Source organism: Cervus canadensis, chromosome X, assembly GCF_019320065.1.
Source record: "Cervus canadensis isolate Bull #8, Minnesota chromosome X, ASM1932006v1, whole genome shotgun sequence".
NCBI lineage: Eukaryota > Metazoa > Chordata > Mammalia > Artiodactyla > Cervidae > Cervus > Cervus canadensis.
Genome location: NC_057419.1, coordinates 37,318,099 through 37,341,044, shown reverse-complemented (window position 1 = coordinate 37,341,044; position 22,946 = coordinate 37,318,099). Strand labels below are relative to the sequence as shown.

The following is a 22,946-nucleotide window of genomic DNA, read 5'->3' as shown; positions in this document are numbered from 1 at the left end:
ATTGTGTATATGTACCACAGTTTCTTTATCCATTCATCTGTCGATGGACATCTAGGATGTTTCCATGTTCTAGCTATCGTAAATAGTGCTATATTGAACAATGGGATACATGTGTCTTTTTCAATTTTGGTTTCCTCAGGGTATATGCCTAGGAGTGGGATTGCTGGGTCACGTGGTGGTTTTATTCCTAGTTTTTTTTTTTTTTAAAGGAATCTCCATACCATCTTCCCTAGTGGCTATATCAATTTACATTCCCACCAACAGTGTGAGAGCATTCCCTTTTCTCCACACCCTCTCCAGCATTTATTGTTTGTAGACTTTTTGATTCTGACTAGTGTGAGATGATATCTCTTTGTAGTTTTGATGTGCATTTCTCTAATAATGAGCGATGTTGAGCTTCTTTTCATGTGTTTGTGTGTTTGTTAGCCATTTATATGTCTTCTTTGGAAAAATATCTGTTTAGGCCTTTTCCTCTTGCCTGGAAAATCCCATGAATGGAAGAGCCTGGTAGGCTGCAGTCCATGGGGTCGCTAAGAGTCGGGCACGACTGAGCGACTTCACTTTCACTTTTCACTTTCATGCACTGGAGAAGGAAATGGCAACCCACTCCAGTGTTCTTGCCTGGAGAGTCCCAGGGACGGGGGGAGCCTGGTGGGCTGCCGTCTATGGGGTCGCACAGAGTCAGACATGACTGAAGTGACTTAGCAGCAGCAGCAGCTACTTTTTGATTGGGTTGTTTGTTTTTCTGGTGTTGAGTTGTATGAGCTTCTCGTATATTTTGGAAATTAATTCTTTGTCAGTTGTTTCATTTGCTATTATTTTCTCCCATTCTGAGGGTTGTCTTTTCACCTTGCTTAGAGTTTCCTTTGCTGTGCAAAAGCTTTTAAGTTTAATCAGGTCCCACTTGTTTACTTTTCTTTTTATTTCTGTTACTCTAGGAGGTGTGTCATAGAGGATCTTGCTTCAATTTATGTCATTGAGTGTTCTGCCTGTGTTTTCCTCTAAGAGTTTTATCATTTCTGGCCTTACATTTAGGTCTTTAATCCATTTTGAGTTTATCTTTGTGTATGGTATTAGGAAGTGTTCTAACTTCATTCTTTTACATGTAGCTGTCCAGTTTTCCCAGCACCTTTATTGAAGAGGCTGTCTTTGCCCCATGGTATATTCTTACCTCCTTTGTCAAAAATAAAGTACCCATAGGTGCATGGGTTTATTTCTGGGCTTTCTATCTTGTTCCATTGGTCTATATTTCTGTGTTTGTGCCAGTACCATACTGTCTGGATGACTGTATCTTTGTAGTATAATCTGAAGTCAGGAAGCTTGATTCCTCCAGCTCCATTCTTCTTTCTCAAGACTGCTTTGGCTATTCAGGTCTTTTGTATTTCCATGTGAACTGTGAAATTTTTTGTTCTAGTTTTGTGAAAAATACCATTGGTAATTTGATAGGGATTGCATTGAACCTGTGGATTGCATTTGGTAGTATAGTCATTTTCACTATATTGATTCTTCCTACCCAGGAACATGGAATATCTTCCATCTGTTTATGTCATCTTTGACTTCTTTCATTAGTGTCTTATAATTTTCTGTGTATAGTTCTTTTGTCTCCTTAGGTAAGTTTATTCCTAGATATTTAGTTCCTTTTGTTACAATGGTGAATGGGATTGATTCCTTAATTTCTCTTTGTCTGACATTTCTTAATAAGTAGCATAATGTCTTCAAGGTTTATCCATGTTGTATTTAGTTTGGTGCAAATGTAATTACAATTTCAGACCATGAATTTTAAATCATTATAACTAGGCTCAAATACATCTTTATTAATCAAAATAGGAGCAATTACAGTCAACACATTTTTGCCAACGAGAAATGTTTGCTCATTCCTATAGCATAAAATTATGTTTTGGCATTTGACGAACTCTTGGAAAGCATTTTCTGTATTATGCTGGTTGTGGAAGCATTTTCCCTACAAAAAGTTTTCAAGATGCTTGAAGAAGTGGGAGTTGGATGGCTAGAGGTCAGATGAATATGGCAGATGAGGCAAAACTTCATAGCCCAGTTTGTTCAACTTTTGAAGCATTGGTTGTGTGACATGTGGTCAGGCATTGTGGAGAAGAAGTGGGCCCTTTCTGTTGACCAATGCTGGCTGTAGGTGTTGTAGTTTTCGATGTATCTCATTGATTTGATGAGCATACTTCTCAGATGTAATGGTTTTGCCGAAATTCAGAAAGCTGTAGTGGATCAGACTGGCAGCAGACCAGACTGGTCACCAAACAGTGACCATTACCTTTTTTTAGTGCAAGTTTGGCTTTGGGAAGTGCTCTGGAGCTTCTTCTCTGTCCAACCACTGACCTGGTTGTCACTGGTTGTCATATAAAATCCACTTTTCATCTCATGTCATAATCCAATTGAGAAATGGCTCATTTTTGCATAGAATAAGAGAAGACAACACTTCAAAATGAAGATTTTTTTTGACTTGTGGTCAGCTCACAAGGCACCCACTTATCAAGTTTTTTCACCTTTCCAATTTACTTCAAATGCCGAATGAGCATATAATGGTTGATGTTGAGTTCATTGGCTTTTCATGTAGTTGTAAGAGGATCAGCTTTGATGATCCTCTCAGTTGGTCATTGTCAACTTCTGATGGCTGGCAACTGCATTCCTCATCTTCAAGACTCTCATTTCCTTTGCAAAACTTCTTGAACCACCACTGCACTGTATATTCGTTAGCAGTTCCTGGGCCAAATGTGTTGTTGATGTTGTGAGTTGTCTCTGCTGCTTTGTGATCCATTTTTAACTCTAATAAGAAAATCACTCAAGTAGATTGATACAGCCACTATGGAGGACAGTACGGAGATTCCTTAAAAAATTAGGAATAAAACTACCATATGACCCAACAATCCCAACTACTGGGCATATTCCCTGAGAAAATCATAATTGAAAAAGACATGTACCCCAATGTTCATTGCAGCACTATTTACAATAGCTTGAACATGGAATCAACCTAGAGGTCCATTCAGAGATGAATGGGTTAAGAAGCTGTGGTATGGTTATACAATGGAATATTACTCAACCATAAAAAGGAACACATTTGAGTCAGTTCTAATGAGGTGGATAAACCTAGAGACTATTATACAGAGTGAAGTAACTCAGAGAAAGAAAACAAATATCATATAATAACACATATATGTGGAATTTAGAAAGATAGTACTGATGAAGCCATTTGCAGGGCAGTAATGGAGATGTAGACATAGAAAACAGACTTATGGACACAGAGGGGAAGGAGAGAGTGGGACAAATGGAGAGAATAGCATGGAAACATGTACACTACCATGTGTAAAATAGATAGCCAGTGGGAATTCGCTGTATGACTCAGGGACCTCAAACCAGTGCTCTGTGACAACCTAGAAGGGTGGGATGTGATGGGAGGTGGGAGGGAAGTTCAAGAGGGAGGGGACATATGTATACTTATGGCTGATTCATGTTGGTGTATGGCAGAAACCAACACAATATTGTAAAGCAATTATACTCCAATTACAAATAAATAAAAAAGAAAATTGCTTGAATTTGCTTTTTGTCTAACATCATTTCCCTAGTCTAAGATAGATATAAACAGCAAGTAATAAGTCATTAGCAAAAAAACATAAAGTGAGAATGTGCATTAAAATGATGTATAACATAGCCATATTTTTTAAGAATGTATTCCAGTATCAAACAGCAAAGTTCAACCATGCAAAACCATGATTACTTTTGCACTGCCATAATAGCATTATTGTAGCATGTGTCAGAATTTCCTTCCTTTTAAAGACTGAATAATATTCCATAGAGTGTGTATACCACATTGTGTTTATCCCTTGCTGAGTACTTGAATTGCTTCCACCTCTTGCCTGTTGTGAATAATGCTGCTTTGAACATGGGTGTGCAAATATCTGTTTTTGAGTCCCTGTTTTCAATTCTTTAGGGTATTTTTGAGGACTCCCCAAACAGTTCTCAACAGCGGCTATATCACTTCACATTCCCACCAGTGATGCACTGCAAGAGTTCCAGTTTCTCCACACCTTCACCAACACTTAATATTTTTTACCTTAAAAAAATAATAGCCACCCTAATGGGTGTAAAGTGGTACCTCGTTGTGATTTGGAATTTCATTTCCCTAATGACTAGTCATGTTGGGCATCTTTTCATGTGTTGGACAGGTAAGTTTTTGGCTTGCCTATGGTGGTTTAGTCACTAAGTCGTGTCTGACTCTTGCAACCACATGGACTGTGGACCTATCAGGCTCCTCTGTCCATGGGATTCTCCAGGCAAGAATACTGGAGTGGGTAGCCATTTCCTCCTCCAGTGTATCTTCCCTATGAGACTGTGTATTTAGCTTTGATTTCCAGGCACAATTGGAAGTTGAACATGCCCATTGTTTTGTAGGTTAGAATTACCTTAACTTAAAGAAGTCTTTGTTGTACAGTCAGTTACCACTGTACTCTCCATACACTTTGACGACTGCAAGCCTGCAGCCAGTGAGTCCTGCAGTCTTCCTCAACTCTGACCATGGTTGTAGACCTAGACTTCCCCAACTCTAGATGTCTCTGATTCTCTGTTTTCTATGATCTCTGGCCCATATAGTCCCACCTACCGTGACAGCCAGCCAGCCATCCTGGAGAGGAAGAGACTCAGGGATTGGAGAAGAAGAGAAAAGGTAGGAAGTGGCAGATTTCTTTGAACCCGTTTTCTGGTTAAAAGAGTAGATAAATCTCTCCCTCCCTCCATGCAAAAAGCTGTTTGTGTTTGTCAGTCAAGTAGTTCTGTGCCTTTCTTGAAACCCGCTTAATCCCCATTAGCATAAGATGAAGAATAGAAAAAAACAGATCTATAGAGGGTAGCTATCAAAATGCCCAAATTTGTCACTAAAGATGTTGTCCATGAGCTTCCTTTGCTATTTGATCTCTGAATGAATGTAAAGACCTGGTGACCCTCATAAAAACAGAAGTAAGAACAAAAAAGAAATCCCTCCAAGTTCTTAGCAGGCAAGATCTATAGTAAGAGTGTTTCCAGGTGGAGAAGGGATGCATTTCTTCAGTTTTATCTTCCTCCTGGAATCCTCTCACTGACTCTGCTGTTCATAGTATGCCAGGTGGCCTCAGGGTGGGGGAGCTGGTCCTAGCCCACCTGAGGACCAGAGCCACATCTGGCATTCTCAACAGGAAATTTATAAAATATTACAGGAGAGGAAGAAGGAAATCATTGTAAAAATACAATTGTTGTGGCTGTTCAGTCAACCAGTTGTGTCCAACTCTTTGCAACCCCATGGACTGCAGCACACCAGGCTTCCCTGTCCCTCACCATCTCCCGAAGTTTGCCCAAGTTCATGTCCATTGCATCAGTGATGCCATTTGTGATCCCCTTCAGGGATCACTGCCTTGTCATGGCAAAGGGCTTGCATAATTCAATGAAGCTATGAGCCATGCTGTGTAGGGCCACCCATGATGGATGGGTCATAGTGGAGAGTTCTGACAAAACAAGATCCACTGGAGTAGGGAATGGCAAAACCACCCCAGTATACTTGTCGTGAGAATCTCATGAACTGTATAAAAAGACAAAAAATACAATTAGCAACCTATTAAATAAACAAGTTTCCTGAGTGCAGGTTTTGGATCTGATAGGGATGCAGTCTGAACCAGCAAGAGCCAGGGCACTGCAGCTGCTCCCTCACCTGCTGGCCTTCTGGCCTAGCTCTCTGCCTATCCCTAAGGGTTAGGTACCATCTAACTTTCCATAATCTGAAAGGAGATTCCAGGGCAAGACCCAAGGCACCATGTTCCAAATCAGCTGTTCATCAGAGCCTTCCCACTCCAGCATGGTTTTCTGTTTGAGCAGAAGCTCAGCTGCTGGGAGTATCTTGGAGCAGGCTTCATCCTCAAGGCAATTATCTTATTCTTTAGAGTCAGCTTCCCAAAGTGGGCCTGTCTTGCTCTGGGAGTAGGGGTACAGTTCATGCTTTAAGATGGGACATGAATAAATATTTTTATTTTAATAGCAATGTGTTTTCATGGTTTCCTTTAATTTAGCACACACTGTAGTGGTTTTCCAATTTACATGACTGATACACAGTTTCTTTGAGTGAAAGAGTGAGAAATTTAAAGGAAAATATGTGTTAAGTAATAGTTCAGGTGGTATGTAGCTAATGATAAAAATCAGGAAGGTAACCCACAGATGACTGGAGATTGGGACACACTGCCTTAGAGTGACCTGCCTTTCTAAAAAGAGCATTATGAGCAGACAGTTACCAGGACTGTGTGACAGGATTCACCAGCATTTGGTTCTGGGAGCCTTCCTATTTCTGGATCTCTGGTGGCTGGCAAACCTAGAATAGATTTACTAATCAATTACATCTATTAGATCTACTAATAGTCTCCTCTATGTGCATGGATAACTAGGCCATTGACTGTGTTTTGTTTTCTCATTAGCTTCCTCTAATGCTTTCTTTGCTGAAATTCAGGGAGGAAGTGGTGGTGATTAAACCTCAGATTACTCTGCTTTGGTTGAATCTCTTCCACTTAATAGTTTACCTCCCAACCCCTGCCTAGACTCTCCGGAAGGAGGATTTTTCTAATCTTTTCCTTTTTTAATATACATGATCCCACTAGTGCTTATCCTCCTAAAACATGACTTGGGACACATTCTTAAACGTTGTTTGGCCTAAAGAAATCTACACTCGACTTGGATGCTTTTGCTCACGAGATGACATCTTGTTCCACTGTGTCATGGGCATCCCCTGGCAGTCATTCTAGGCACAAGGGGAAGGAACTGAGGAAGCTAGCATCTATTGAGTCCCTCCCAGAAGCCAGGCACTGCACCGGGCTTTCATCTGATTGAGCTCTTTGAATTCTCCTGCCAGTCCATCAGGTATTCTTTAATACTTGAGGAAACTGAGGCTCAGAGAAGTTCAGTAATTTGCCCCAGATTCCCTGACTCACATGAGCTTTGCACTGTCTCCATGGGGGCCTGCCCTATTCTGCCCCATGCATGCTGCTGCCGCTGCTGTTGGGAAAACTAGCAAAAGGTCTCAACACAAGGGCTTTCTCTTTTGCCTGCAACAACAATGAGCTGGAGGGGGAAAACAGTTGATTAAAGTTGAATTTGTTCTAGTGGGAAACTGGCGAGAACACCTCTGGAAAGCCTCAGGCTGGGCCCCGCAGGCTGTCAGGATGTAGCCTGGAGCCTGTCTTCCCTTCCTGGCCCTCCGTTTATCTTCCTGCTCTCTCTCACTGCCTTCTGCTCCCTGACCTTACTGCCCCCTCCATGGGAGCTGGAAAGCAAGCTGCTCCAAAGGAAATGGCTTTTGTTATTTAACCTGGATGAACGTCTCCTTGTGCCTTCTCTGGAAATCTACTCATGGCTGGGACTGGGGTCACCCTAATGTCATTTGTTTATTTTGTTGGGGGCCTAAAAGCAAAGCGAAGGAAGCTTCTTACATACATCATTGACTTGGTCCCCACTTCCATTCCAAGAACTAATTCTAACCCAATTCTTTTTTTAAATTTATTTTATTGAAGTATAGTTGATTTATACTGTTGTACAGCAAACTTGTACAGTATAACTGTACAGCTAAGTCATTCTTGTTGGTGTTAAGTTGTGTCTGACTCTTTGTGACCCCATGACAGTAGCATGCCAGGCTCATCTGTCCTCTTCTATCTCCTGGAGTTTGTTCAAATTGTGTCCATTAAGTCGCTGATGCTATATAACCATCTCATCCTCTGCCGCCCCCTTCTCCTTTTACTTTCAATCTTTCCCAGTATCAGGGTCTTTCCCAATGAGTCAGCTCTTTGCATCATGTGGCCAAAGTATTGGAGCTTCAGGTTCAGCATCAGTCCTTCCAATGAATATTCAGGGTTGATCTTCTTTAGGATTGACTGGTTTGATCTCCTTGCTGTCCAAAGGACTCTCAAGAGTCTTCTCCAGCACCACAGTTCGGAAGCATCAATTCTTTGGAGCTCAACTTTCTTTATGGTCCGACTCTCACATCCATACATGACTACCAGAAAAACTGTAGCTTTGACTATATGGACATTTGTTGGCAAAGTGATGTCTCTGCTTTTTAATACACTGTCTAGGTTTGTCAAAGCTTTCCTTCCAAGGAGCAAGTGTCTTTTAATTTCATGGCTGTAGTCATTGTCTGCAGTGTTTTTTGAGCCCAAGAAAATAAAATCTGTCATGACTTCTACTTCTTCCCCTTCTATTTGCCGTGAAGTGTGGGACCAGATGCCATGATCTTAGTTTTTTGAATGTTGAGTTTTAAACCAACTTTTTCACTCTCCTCTTTCAACCTCATCAAGAGGCTCTTTAGTTCTGTCATCTGCATATCTCGGGTTATATGATGGTCATATGAATTAAGTTCACCCATTTCCATCCATTTTAGTTCACCAATTCCTAAAATGTCAATGTTCATTCTTGCCATCTCCTGCTTGACCATGTCCAATTTACCTTGATTCATCAACCTGACATTCCATGTTCCTGTGCAGTATTGTTCTTTATACCATCAGACTTTCACCACTAGACACATCCACAACTGGGCATCATTTGAACTTTGGTCCAGCCACCTCATTCTTTCTAGAGCTATTAGTAATTCCCCTCTGCTCTCCCCAGTAACATACTGGACATCTTCTGACCTGGGGGGCTCATATTCCAGTGTCATATCTTTTTGCCTTTTCATACTGTTCATGACATTCTCCAGACAAGAATACTGGAGTGGATTGCCATTTCAGTTATATATACATTGTTTTTATATTTTCCTTTTCTTTTTATAATTGAGATATAATTGACATATAACATTGTATTGGTTATATGTACAACCAATGTTAGAGGTACAACCTAATGATTCAGCGTTTGTATATGTTGCAAAATGATCACCACAATAAGTCTAGTTAACATCTACCATTATTCTTATAAAACATAGGTGATAAATACACAGACCCTTAGCCTGGCATTGAAAGCTATCAACAAGTGGGTCCCAAGCTTCATTCCCAGTCTTGTCATCCACTGCTTCCTTACATAATCCTTATTTTCCTGCTGACCAAAATACCCGTCATGGCCCAAAGACCCATGGCTTTCTAGCCTTATTGCTGTTCCTGCCTCTGCCTATTAAGCAGCTTCATGGAGTAGTAAGAAAGGTTAGATCTGTAGCCCTGGGTTGAATGTCATACCTCCCAGGCTCATCCCCCATGAGGTTCAGTTTCCTTGTCTCTAAAATGGGCGTGATGCTACAGCCCACCTACCTTTTAAAATGGTTGTATGATGAGACAGAATTATATGAAAACCTCTTTGGAAAATGTAAGTGAAAGAAAATGTTAGTCACTTAGTCATGTCCAACTCTTTGTGACCCCATGGACTGTCACCCACCAGGCTCCTCTGTCCAAGCAAGAATACTAGAATGGGTTGCCATGCCCTCCTCCAGGGGATCTCCCCAACCCAGGAATCAAACCTGCATCTCTTAGTATCCTCCATTGGCAGGCAGATTCTATACCACTAGTGCCACCTAGGAAGCCCTTAAGTGTCCAGGGGTGCCCCTGGGTAGCCCCTAAGTGTCCTAAGGCAGGACTAGAAAATATAAGACATGTATCACTACATCCCTCCAGCCCTCACCCTGCCTACCCATGGGTTACATGACAAACTGGTTTGGGCATATTTTCCTGCTGAACCTAGATACAGCCTCAGAATCCTTCTCAACACAGTACCCCAAGCAGTTACTGTCAATCAGTCAGAGTTGCCAACAAGCTGAAATCTATTTGCCACCCTTCTAGAAAACTGTTCAGTGGAGGTGTAGGGAAGGATTCAGACAACAGTGCATTGAAGTGTCTGAGAAATGATGGCGTGTCTGAGGTCAAGATGGTGAAGAAAAAAAGAGATCTTAAGAAGTTTAACAGTGAAGGAATAGAACCCAGGTCTTCTTCATTGCAGGTGGATTCTTTACCATCTGAGCCACCAGGGAATTTGTAAAACACCCTCCAAATGCCATTTCATATTGTTAAGGGACAATGACTTATCTTTTAGGACTCAGCTCTATGGTACCATCCTATGAAAGCTCCCACATGGCCCTGGGTGAAAGCAAGCACACTCCCTTTTTGCAATGCTCCAGCCCTCACAGAGCCTTCATGGCATGCATCACATTTTGCCCACTGTGTCCCAGGCTGAGAGTGCACGTGGCGATCAGAGAAGTGGCTTAAGCATCTTCGTTTTCCAAAAGGCCCAATCTTGCACATAGGTAAATTCTCAAAAATTATTTGTTGAACTGGGGAAACAAAGAAATAAAAAGCCAATTCTGCAGCTTGGAAGCTAATCTTAGGTACCACATATATGTCCCCTCAGGGAGCTGTGAGGGAAGATGACATGGAGTGGAAGTGAGATAGCTATAGGTGATTCTTTCAAATGACTTAACTAGTTTCATCACTCAGCTGGTAAAGAACTCGTCTGTCAATGAAGGAGACACAAGAGATGTGGGTTCGATCCCTGTGTAGGGAATATCCCCTGGAGAAGAAGATGCTAAACTGTTCCAGTATTCATGCCTGGAAAATTCCATAGACAGAAGAGCCTGGTGGGCTATACAGTCCATGGGGTCTCAAAGAGTCAGACATGACTGAGTGTGCATGCGTGTATGCATGCATTGACTCCTAAATTTTTTGACTTTTTATTTAATTCAAGCTGCAGGTTTCCCGAGAATCTTTAGGGAGAAAGAATTCAGAAAAGTTAGTTCTGCGGCTATCCCTGACTGGCTGCCATGTCACCCAGGGGTGAGCCAAAGAACAGGATACAGCCTGAGGACCATGCTGGGTGGGTCCCATACTCTGCAACCACCGAGCAGCAGAGAGGAGCCACAGGCCCCCAGGGGGCCCAGATATGACAACTTCCAAGAAAGCTGCCTGTGGTGCCTCCATGAAACAAAGTGGAAGGAATGCTGATCTTGAACAACAAAGCTACTTTGTAGCTTCATTAGCATTATTCAGGCCCTGCTAAATTCTTCTTGTTACTGAGGTACATTTGACTGCCAGTAAATTACACATATTTAAAGACTGATGAGTTTTGATATATGTATGCACACATAAACTCATCATGATGATCAAGATAATGAACATTTCCATTGTCGCCAAATTTCTTCTTGTTGGTCACCTTTAATCTTTCTTCATAGCCTAAACTGGGGCAAAGAACATAGGTCTATCGGTGACCAGCTCTTCTTAGGTTAGAAAACTCTCAGAAGCTGTGGCTTTGGCTTTTGGGTACTGGGGCCAATAGCCCCTCAGAAGTTGGTTCTTCGCAAAAGCTAGTTTTTATTGTGCTTGTTAGAGGGACATTCATCAGGTACTGTTTTGTTTGGGTGACCTGAGGCAGGCTTTACTCTCTCTGAACCTCAGTTTTTCCATCATTATAATGAGATTGTTGGACAAGATCTCTCTAAGGTTCCTGTCATTACAGGACATTTCTATGACAAACTTTTCTAGATGGCAATTTTTAAAAGAACTGTATAAAAGAAGTGGAATCACTCTTCTTTGTTTTCTCATGCCTTAAATTACATTCTTGGCAGGTTCCTGGCTGATGACTGGAGTGCTGCAGGATTTTGAGTGGATTATTAATCCTATTTTACAGATGAGGAAACTGAAGCTCAGAAAGGAGAGATAATCTGCTCATAGTTAATAAATAGTTAAGCTGAGATGTGAATCCAGCCCTGACTCCTAATCCAGTGCTCTGGGCACTGCTCCATACTCCATTCAAAGATAATATTCTCAAGAGTAAATGCTTAATTCTTTCCATGTTGCTTGGATGAGTTAGGGTCCTTGAACCCAGAAGATAGTGCTGCTTTCCTCCTGGCTCAGTCGGGAGCCATAGCTCACCTCTAAAGGCCTCTGGTGGGGATAAGGAGCAAAAGAATGGTCTCCGCTGCCCTCCTAAATCACCAGATCAAGCCATAGAAGAGGAAATTTACATTTTCTTAGACTAGAGTTTCCAGAAAGCAGAAACTCTCTGGGCATGTAATTCATTGTATGCAGTCTCCTCCGACCATGTGTGGGGCAAATGTTCAGTAACCCTTGGAGAGGGGTGCATGGGGCTGGTGGGAAAGGATGGAAATATTGGAATTAGGAAGGAGCTCTATCTGGGACTCTATATCTCATTTGTTGCCCCAAGGATACAGCCCTCCAAGGGGGCCTGGTATGGGCTGGGGTGGAGTAGTGCTGGGCTGAGCTGCACACAGTCACTTCGGAACAAGCACATGCTCCTGGCAGCTGCATCTTTTATAGCTCCCTGGAGGAAAGGAGGAGGGTAAGTTATTTCCCCTCCTTTGAGAGACCACCCCCCTGCATACCACACCCAGGGTTAAGTGGGAAAAGAGTACCTTGGGGACACTTCTCAGCTAAGGGGAACATGAGGTGGTAGCAGTGTTCCAACAGGCCCAGGGTGTCTAATTCCTGAGTATTCAGCAAGTACCTAACATTGGTGGTAGGTAAATATTTGTTGACTAAATGAATGAACTCTTACTCCATGGCAGACACTGTGAGGGGTACAGAGGTGAACTGGCCCCTATCCCTGACTATAATAAAGAAGGAGGAATAAGACAAACACATAAATAACCATTACACACGACAGAACATGATAAATGCCTTAGGAGAGGAACAATGAAGAGATGGAGAAGAGAGAGGCTCACATCTGGCAGTGGTGGGGGAAGGGGCTCCAGAGAAAACTTCCTGCTTGAGGTGACATTCAAGCTGATCTTGAATAGGCACTAGGATTTCTATAGTGGATCATGAATGTTTATGTGCCGTGGGTGGGGAGTGAGGGTAGGCTGCATTCCAGGCCCCAGCAGCAGGCTTCGGGCCAGAAAGCTCCCTGAGGATATCCTCAGAGAGCTCAGAGAACTGCAAATCACTGTTAATCCCAGAGTCTGTAGAGCTGAGGAGTTGAACACCCCTTTCCCATCACACCTTCATCTGAGCCCCCAGGTAGCCAAATGGATTTAGCTGGACCCTTGGCTAGCCCAAGCCGGAAGTAGTGGCCAATCCTGATGGTCTGGTAATAGTTTTCTCATAAAAGTTTTCCTTCCCAGCTCATCACATTGCTAGAAACAATAAGGGTCCTGGGTTGGGAGAAAGCCACACAGGGAATAACAGTTGCTGGCTCACTTCATCCATCATTTATATGTCTGAGATAGGCCATTGCTGGGCAGCAGTGGGGCCGACTGGGGACAGGGGGAGAGACCATCATGTTTTATGAGGTTGCTCACTGGGCTGTCCCCAAACTACAGAGTGAGGAGTTAGATAGCAACATTCCTGGTTGTGTTATCCATAGGCATGTGCCTGGGAAGATAATCCAGCCCTTTCTCTGCTCTCTGCCTTTTTCCCTGTTTCCTAATTTCTGTCTAAAGGAAGTTAGCTGCTATTAAGTGGTAAACTGAATAGTTTCACTTGACATGAGACAGGATGTTGGATTCAATTCAGCAGACGCTTTTGAATATAGTATCTCATTGAGTCTTCAAAACAACTTTATAAAGTAGGAGTTGTTGTTTTCACTTCGCGGAAGCTGAGTTTAAGTGACCTGCCAAGGGCACACAGCTAGGAAAGTGAACTTTGAGCCCAGGTCTCCTAACTTCTCTCAGCTGCAGAGTCTAAAGGCTAAGAGTCATAAAACTAATTACAAATATTGAAATCTAGGGACCGTACAATGGGGAAAAAAAAGGGTAAATGCAAGAGTTAGGCAAGCACTAGGCCAGAGTGTGCCTCCATGGGGAATAAATTGATCAGTGATGGAAAAGAAAACTGAAGGCTTCAATTCCAGAATGGAGGGGTCTAGAAGGTGCCAAAGGATCATGAAGAAGGTGTAAATGGAGCCTCTGGGTTTTCACCTGCCCACAGTTCTATAGCTATGCAGCCACAGCTCTGTTCACCTCCTCAAGACTAGGAAGTTGGCCAAGGGTAGCCCCCAGAGAGGAGCCATTTACCCTAAGCAATTTTAATCCACAAATATTTGTTGCCTGTACAAGAGTCAGGGCTAGTATATTTGTGGAATATATTTCTACCAAAAATGTAGCCTGGTCTTAATTATTTTTAGCAGTTTTATTGAGATGTAATTTATATACCATAAAATTCTCCCACTTAAAGTGTACAGTTCAAAGGTTCTTACTATATTTAAAGAGTTGTGTAACCATCACCACAATCATTTTTAGAATACTTTCATTACCCTTAAAATAAATATCGTCGATAACCCTATATGCAAAACAGAAAAAGAGACACAGATGTACAGAACAGACTTTGAACTCTGTGGGAGAAGGTGAGGGTGGGATGTTTCGAAAGAACAGCATGTATATTATCTATGGTGAAACAGATCACCAGCCAGGTGGGATGCATGAGACAAGTGCTCGGGCCTGGTGCACTGGGAAGACCCAGAGGAATCGGGTGGAGAGGGAGGTGGGAGTGGGGATCGGGATGGGGAATACGTGTAACTCTATGGCTGATTCATATCAATGTATGACAAAACTCACTGAAATGTTGTGAAGTAATTAGCCTCCAACTAATAAAAAATAAAAAATAAAAGTAAAAAAATAAATAAATAAATATCGTACCCTTTAGCCATCACTCCCAATCCCTCACTCTCCCCTACCCCTCCCCTCGCCAGTACCAGGCAATGATTTACTCTGCCTTCTACCTCTCTGGAGTTGCCTGTTCAGGATATTTCAAATGAATAATAGTATATAATATGTCTTCTTTTGTAAATGGCTTCTTTCACTTAGCATAACGTTTTTGAGATTCATCCATAATGTTGGATGTATTAGTATTTCATTCCTTTATTTTTGCTGAAATATATTCAGTTGTATGGATATACCATATTTTGTTTATCCATTCATCATATGAAGACCTTTGAATTGGCAAGTTTTTGTATGGATATATGTTGTCAATTCTCTTTGGAACTAGGAGTGGAATTTCTGGGTTATGTGGTAACTAATCTTTCAAGGAACTGCCAAACTGTTTTCCAAAGTGGCTGTACCATTTCTCTGTCTCCTTTTCAATACATGCTACTGAGTTTTGTTTTGATTATAACCATCCCTGTGGGCATTGTTACAGTGGAAGTGAGAAATAGAAATAGATGTAAGGGACTAGATCTCATAGACAGAGTGTCTGATGAACTATGGACGGAGGTCCGTGACATTGTACAGGAGACAGGGATCAAGACCATCACCAAGAAAAAGAAATGCAAAAAAGCAAAATGGCTATCTGAGGAGGCCTTACAAATACCTGTGAAAAGAAGAAAAGTGAAAAGCAAAGGAGAAAAGGAAAGATATACCCATTTAAATGCAGAGTTCCAAGGAATAGCAAGGAGAGATAAGAAAGCCTTCCTCAGTGATCAGTGCAAAGAAATAGAGGAAAACAATAGAATGGGAAAGACTAGAGATCTCTTCAAGAAAATGAGAGATATTAAGGGAACATTTCATGCAAAGATGGGCTCAATAAAGGTCAGAAATGCTATGGACCTAACAGAAGCAGAAGATATTAAGAATAGGTGGCAAGAATACACAGAAGAATCATACAAAAAAGATCTTAATGACCCAGATAATCACAATGGTATGATCACTCACCTAGAGCCAGACATCCTGGAATGTGAAGTTAAGTGGGCCTTAGGAAGCATCAATACAAAGCTAGTGGAGGTAATGGAATTCCAGTTGAGCTATTTCAAATCCTAAAAGATGATATTATGAGAACAGCATGTATATTATCTATGGTGAAACAGATCACCAGCCCAGGTGGGATGCATGAGACAAGTGCTCGGGCCTGGTGCACTGGGAAGACCCAGAGGAATCGGGTGGAGAGGGAGGTGGGAGTGGGGATCGGGATGGGGAATACGTGTAAATCTATGGCTGATTCATATCAATGTATGAAAAACCCACTGAAAAAGTAAATAAATTAATAAAGGAAAAAAAAGATGATATTATGAAAATGCTGCACTCAATATGCCAGCAAATTTGGAAAACTCAGCAGTGGCCATAGGACTGGAAGAATGCTCAAACTACTGTACAATTGCACTCATCTCATACACTAGTAAAGTAATGCTCAAAATTCTCCAAGCCAGGCTTCAACACTACATGAACCTTGAACTTCCAGATGTTCAAGCTGGTTTTAGAGAAGGCAGAGGAACCAGAGATCAAATTGCCAACAACCACTGGATCATCGAAAAAGCAAGAGAGTTACAGAACAGCATCTATTTCTGCTTTATTGACTATGCCAAAGCCTTTGACTGTGTGGATCACCACAAACTGTGGAACATTCTGAAAGAGATGGGAATACCAGACCACCTGACCTGCCTCTTAAGAAATCTGTATGCAGGTCAGGAAGCAACCGTTAGAACTGGACATGGAACAACAGACTGGTTCCAAATAGGAAAAGGAGTATGTCAAAGGTGTATATTGTCACTCTGCTTATTTAACTTATATGCAGAATATATCATGAGAAACGCTGGACTGGATGAAGCACAGGCTGGAATCAAGATTTCCGGGAGAAATATCAATAACCTCACATATGCAGATGACAGCACCCTTATGGCAGAAAGTGAAGAAATAAAGAGCCTCTTGATGACAGTGCAAGAGGAGAGTGAAAAAGTTGGCTTAAATTTCAACATTCAGAAAACTAAGATCATGGCATCCATCCCATCACTTCATGGCGAATAGATGGGGAAACAATGGAAACAGTGGCAGACTATTTTCTTGGGCTCCAAAATCATTGCAGATGGTGACTGCAGCCATGAAATTAAAAAATGCTTACTCCTTGGAAGAAAAACTATGACCAACCTATACAGCATATTAAAAAGCAGAGACATTACTTTGCCAAAAAAGGTCAGTCTAATCAAGGCTATGGTTTTTCCAGTAGTCGTGTATGCATGTGAGAGTTGGAGTATAAAGAAAGGTGAGGTCCAAAGAATTGATGCTTTTGAACTGTGGTGTTGGAGAAGACTTTTTTTTTTTTTACTTGTTAGACTTTTTTTTCACTTATTTTTATTAGTTGGAGGCTAATTACTTTACAATATTGTAGTGGTTTTTGTCATACATTGACATGAATCAGCCATGGATTTACATGTATTCCCCATCCCGATCCCCCCTCCCACCTCCCTCTCCACCCGATTCCTCTGGGTCTTCCCAGTGCACCAGGCCCCAGCACTTGTCTCATGCATCCCACCTGGGCTGGTGATCTGTTTCACCCTAGATAATATACATGTTTCGATGCTGATCTCTCAAAACATCCCACCCTCGCCTTCTCCCACAGAGTCCAAAAGTCTGTTCTGTACATCTGTGTCTCTTTTTCTGTTTTGCATACAGGGTTATCATTACCATCTTTCTAAATTCCATATATATGCGTTAGTATACTGTAATGGTCTTTATCTTTCTGGCTTACTTCACTCTGTATAATGGGCTCCAGTTTCTTCCATCTCATTAGAACTGATTCAAATGAATTCTTTTTAATGGCTGAGTAATATTCCATGGTGTATATGTACCACAGCTTCCTTATCCATTCATCTGCTGATGGGCATCTAGGTTGCTTCCATGTCCTGGCTATTATAACAGTGCTGTGATGAACATTGGGGTGCACGTGTCTCTTTCAGATCTGGTTTCCTCGGTGTGTATGCCAGAAGTGGGATTGCTGGGTCATATGGCAGTTCTATTTCCAGTTTTTTAAGAAATCTCCACACTGTTCTCCATAGCGGCTGTACTAGTTTGCATTCCCACCAACAGTGTAAGAGGGTTCCCTTTTCTCCACACCCTCTTGGAGAAGACTCTTGAGAGTCCCTTGGACTGCAAGGAGATCCAACCAGTCCATCCCAAAGGAAATCAGTCTTGAGTATTCATTGGAAGGACTGATGTTGAAGCTGAAACTCCAATACTTTGGCCACGTGATGCAAAGAACTGGCTCATTGGAAAAGACCCTGATGCTGGTAAAGATTGAGGGCAGGAGGAGAAGGAGACGACAGAGGATGAGATGGTTGGATGGCATCACCGACTCAATGGACATGAGTTTGAGTAAACTCCGGGAGTTGGTGATGGACAGGAAAGCCTGGCATGCTGCAGTCCATGGGGTTGAAAAAAGTCAGAGACAACTGAGGGACTGAACTGAACTGAACTGTGGGCATTGTACTTTTGATTTGCATATCCCTAATGAGTTATGATGTTAAGCATCTTTTCATTTGTTTGTTGGCCATTTATATATATTTTTTGGAGAACTATGTATTCAAATCCTTTGCCCATTTAAAATTGGGTGACTTGTCTTTTTATTGCTGAGTTGTAATTATTCTTTGTATATTCTGGATACTAGACCCTAATCAGATATATAGCTTGCAGATATTTTCCCCATTCTGTGAGTTGTCCTTTCACTCTCTTTTGGTTACTTTTGATACACAAAAAATTTTTATCAAGTCCAGTTTATTATTTCTTTTGTTGCTTATCCTTTTACTGTCATATCTAAGAATCCATTGCTAAATCCGTAATCATGGAGATTTACCTCTATGTTTTCTTGTAATAACTTTATAATTTTAGCTCTCATATTTTGGTCTTTAATCCATTTTGAATTAATTTTTGTATTGTGGTATGAAGTAGGAGTTCAACTTTATTCTTTTGCTTGTGGCTATACAGTTGTTCCAGCACCATTTGTTGAAAAGACTATATTTATCCCATTGAGTGGTGGTGACACTCTTTTTAAAATCAGTTGTCCATGTATGTTTGGGTTTATTATTGCACTCTCAATTGTATTCCATTTGACTATATGTCTGTCTTCATGCCAGTATAGTATGGTGTTGGATTAGTGTAGCTTTCTAATATGATTAGAAATCTGGAAGTGAGCCCTCCAACTTTGCTGTTGGTTTTCAAGAGTGATTTGGCTATTTGGGGTCCCCTGGAAGTCTTTATGAGTTTTAGAATTAGCTCTTCTATTTATGCAAAAGAGAAAAAGCTGTTGAAATTTTAATAGGGATTGTGTTGAATTTGTAGGTCACATTGGGTAGTATTGATATCTTAAGGCTTTCAATCCATGAACACACAATGTATTTTCATTTATTTGTGCTTCTCTGATTTCTTTCTTCAGCATTTTATAATTCTCAGTGTATAAGTCTTGCACCTCTTTGGTTAAATTTTTTAAATTTTATTTATTTATTTACCTATTTACTTATTTATTTTTGGTTGTGCTGGGTCTTTGTTGTGGTATGTGAGCTTTCTGTAGTTGTGGCAAGTGGGGCCTACTCTCTAGTTGTGGTGCATGGGCTTTTCCTTGTGGTGGGTTCTCTTTGTTGTGGAGCACAAGCTCTATGGTGTGTGGGCTTCAGTAGTTGTGGCTTGCAGGGTCTAGAGTGGGGGCTCAGTAGTTGTGCAAATGGGCTTAGTCGCCCTGTGGCATGTGAAATCTTCCTGAACCAGGGATTGAACCCCTGTCCCCTGCATTGGCAGGCAGATTCTTTTGTTTTGTTTTCTTTTTTTTTAACTTTTAATTGGAGGATAATTGCTTTGCAATATTGTGTTGGTTTCTGTCTTACAACAATGTGAATCAGCCCTAAGTGTTCATATGTCCCCTCCCTCTTGAACATCCTTCTCACTCCCCACCCCATCCCACTCCTCTAAGTTGTCATAGAGCACTGAGTTGAGTTCCCTGTGTTATGCAGCAACTTCCCACTAGCTATTAATTTTATATAAGATAATATATATATATTTCAATGCTACTCTCCCAATTTGTCTCACCCTTTCCTTCTCCTGCTGTGTCAACAAGTCCATTCTCTATGTCTGTGTCTCTATTCCTGCCCTGCAAATAGGTTAATCAGTACCATGTTTTCTAGATTCCATGTGTGTTGTGTCTGTTCAGTTGCTCAGTCATGTCCGACTCTATGCGCCCCCATGGACTGTATAGGCCACCAGGCTCCTCTATCCATGGGATTTTCCAGGCAAGAATACTGAAGTAGGTTGCCATTTCCTCCTCCAGGGGATCTTCCCAACCCAGGGGTCAAACCCAAGTCTCTTGCATTTCCTGCATTGCAGGCAGATTCTTTACCACTGAGCCTCCTAGAAATCTCTCTAGATTCCATATGTATGTGTTAATATAAAGTATTTATTTTTCTCTTTCTGACTTAATTCACTCTGTATAACAGGCTCTAGGTTCATCCACCTCACTAGAACTTACTCAAATTCTTTCCTTTTTTGGACTGAATAATATTCCATTGTACACATGTATCACAACTTCTTTATCCATTCACCTGTCAGCGGACATCTAGGTTGCTTCCATGTCCCGGGTATTGTAAATAGTCCTGCAATGAACATTGGGATACCTGTGTCTTTCTAAGTTATGCTTTTCTCAGGGTATATTCCCAGTAGTGGGACTGCTGGGTCATGTGATAGTTTTATTCCTAGTTTTTAAAGGAATCTCCATAGTGATCTCCATAGTTGCTATATCAATTTATATTCCTACCAACAATGCAAAAGGGCTCCCTTTTCTCCACACCCTCCCCAGCATTTATTGTTTGTAGATTTTTAAAATGATGGCCATTCTGATCAGTGTGAGGTGATACCTCATTGTAGTTTTGATTTGCTTTTCTCTAATAATAAGTGATGTTGAGCATTGTTTCATGTGTTTATTGGCCATCTGTGTGTCTTCTTTGGAGAAATGTCTGTTTAAGTCTTCTGCCTATTTTTTGATTGGGTTGTTTGTTTTTCTGATATTAAGCTGCATGAACTGCTTGTATATTTTGGAGATTAATCCTTTGTCAGTTGCTTCATTTGCAATTATTTTCTCCCATTCTGAGGGTTGTCTTTTCATCTTGTTTATATTTTCCTTTGTGTGCAAAAGCTTTTAAGTTTAATTAGGTCCCACTTGTTTATTTCTGCTTATTTCCATTACTGTAGGAGGTGGGTCATAGAGGATCTTGCCTCAATTTATGTCTAAGAGTGTTCTAGCAGGTGAATTCTTAACCACTGGGCCACCAGGAAAATCCCTTGGTTAAATTTATGCCTAAGTACTTTACTCTATTTGAAGCTATTCATTTTTATAAATGAAATTTTTTTAAATTTTATTTTTGGATTGTTCATTGTCAATGTATAGAAATACAACTGATTTCGCTTTGCTGGCCTTGTATCCTGCAACTTTGCTGAATTCATTTGTTAAGCTCTAATAGCTTTTTTGGTGTTTTTTGAAGGAGTTTGTATGCGTAAAATCATGCCATCTGAGAAAAAATTAGTTTTACTTCTTCCTTTCCTATGTCAATGAATTTTTCTTTTTCTTTTTCACCTGAATGCTCTGGCTAGAACTTCCAGTATGACTTTGAATAGAAGTGGCAAGAGAGAACTTCGTTGTTTTGTTCTTGATCTAGGGAAGAAAGCTTTTAGTCTTTCACCACTGAATACAATGTTATCTGTGAGTTTTTCACATATGCCCCATATTGTTTTGAAAGTTCCCTTTTATTCTTCATTTGTTGAGTGTTTTTTTTACCATGAAAATGCATAGAATTTTTTCTGCATTATTTGAGATAATCATGTTCCCTCTTTCGTTTATTCTGTATTAATGTGGTGTTTTATAATGATAGGAATTTTCATATATGGAGCCACCCTCACATTACTGGAATAAATCTCACTTGGTCCTGGTACACAGTCCTCTCTGTATACTGCTAAACTTGGTTTGCTAGTATTTTTTTGAAGATTTTTTGCATTTATATAAGGGATTTTGGTCAGTAGTTTTCTTGTGATGTGTTTGACTTTGAAATCAGGCCTCATAGAGTGAGTTAGGAAGTGCCCTCCCTCTCCTCTTTAACTTTTTGATGAGTTTGAGAAGGATTGATGTTAGTTCTTCCTTAGATGTTTAGTGGAATTCACCAGTGTAACAATCTGGTCTGGATTTTTCTTTACCATTTGAGCCACAAGGGAAGCCCTGGACTTTTCTTTATTGGGAGATTTTTTGACTATTGTTTAAATGTCTTTACTTGTTGTAAGTCTATTCAGATATTTAAATTTCTTCTTCAGTCAGTTTTGGTAGTTTGTGTGTTTCTGAGAATTTGTCCATTACATCTAGGTTATCTAATTCGTAACAACTGTGCAAGAGAATACTATGTACAATTTGTTCATAGTATTCTCTTATAATTCTTTTTACTTCTACAAGTTTGGTGGTAATGTCTCCTTTTTCATATCTGATTTTAGTAATTTGAGTCTTCTCTCTTTTCTCTTAGTCAGTCTGGCTGAAGTTTGTCAATTTTGTTGATCTTTTCAAAGAACCAGCTTTTGATGCAACTAATTCTATTTTGTTTCTATTGTCTACTTCATTTATCTCTGCTCTTACCTTTACTTTTCCTTCCTTCTGCTAGTTTTGAGTTTAGTTTCCTCTTATTCTTCTATTGCTTAGGGTGTAAAGTTGATATTCTGCCTAGTTCTATCCATTATTAAAAGTGGAGTATTGAAGTCTCCAATGTTATTGTTGAATTGTCTCCCTTCATTTTTTGTTAATTTTTGCTTCTTGTATTTTGTTTCTGTTGTTAGTTGTGTATATGTTTATAGTTGTTACTTATCTTCTGGATAGATCCTTTCATTGTTATAAAATGCCACTCCTTATCTCTAGTAACTTTTTTTTCTTTTAAAGTCTGTTTTGTCTGATAGTAATATAGCCATTCTAGCTTTCTTGAAGTTACTGTTTATGTGATATATATTTCTATCCTTTCACTTTTAACCTATTTGCATCTTTAAATTTAAAATGTGATAGCATATGGTTACACTGTTATACTGTTTTTTAATCCAGTTTGACAATTTCTACCTTTTGATTGGATTGTTTAATTCATTTACATTTAATATATTATCAATATAGTTGTGTTTACATTTGCCATTTTAATTTTTGGTTTTTTGCTTCATGTCTTTATTCCTCCTATATTGCATTCTTTCATACTAAGTACATATTTTCTAATGTAGCATTTTAATTTTT

The 22,946-nt window shown here is 40.4% G+C and overlaps 1 protein-coding gene across 8 annotated transcripts in view; it reads left to right on the top strand.

The window, feature by feature from the left end:
* NHSL2 (NHS like 2) overlaps positions 1-22,946 on the top strand; it is a 302,146-nt gene that overhangs the window by 53,141 nt on the left and 226,059 nt on the right. Inside the window, exon 1 of one of the 8 annotated variants that reach the window (XM_043459324.1) lies at positions 4,621-4,687. The exons of the other annotated variants lie outside the window; for them this stretch is intronic. The gene's annotated coding sequence lies outside the window, so the exon portion shown is untranslated. Of the gene's footprint in view, positions 1-4,620; positions 4,688-22,946 lie in introns of those variants that run through there. 8 annotated transcript variants of the gene reach the window in all.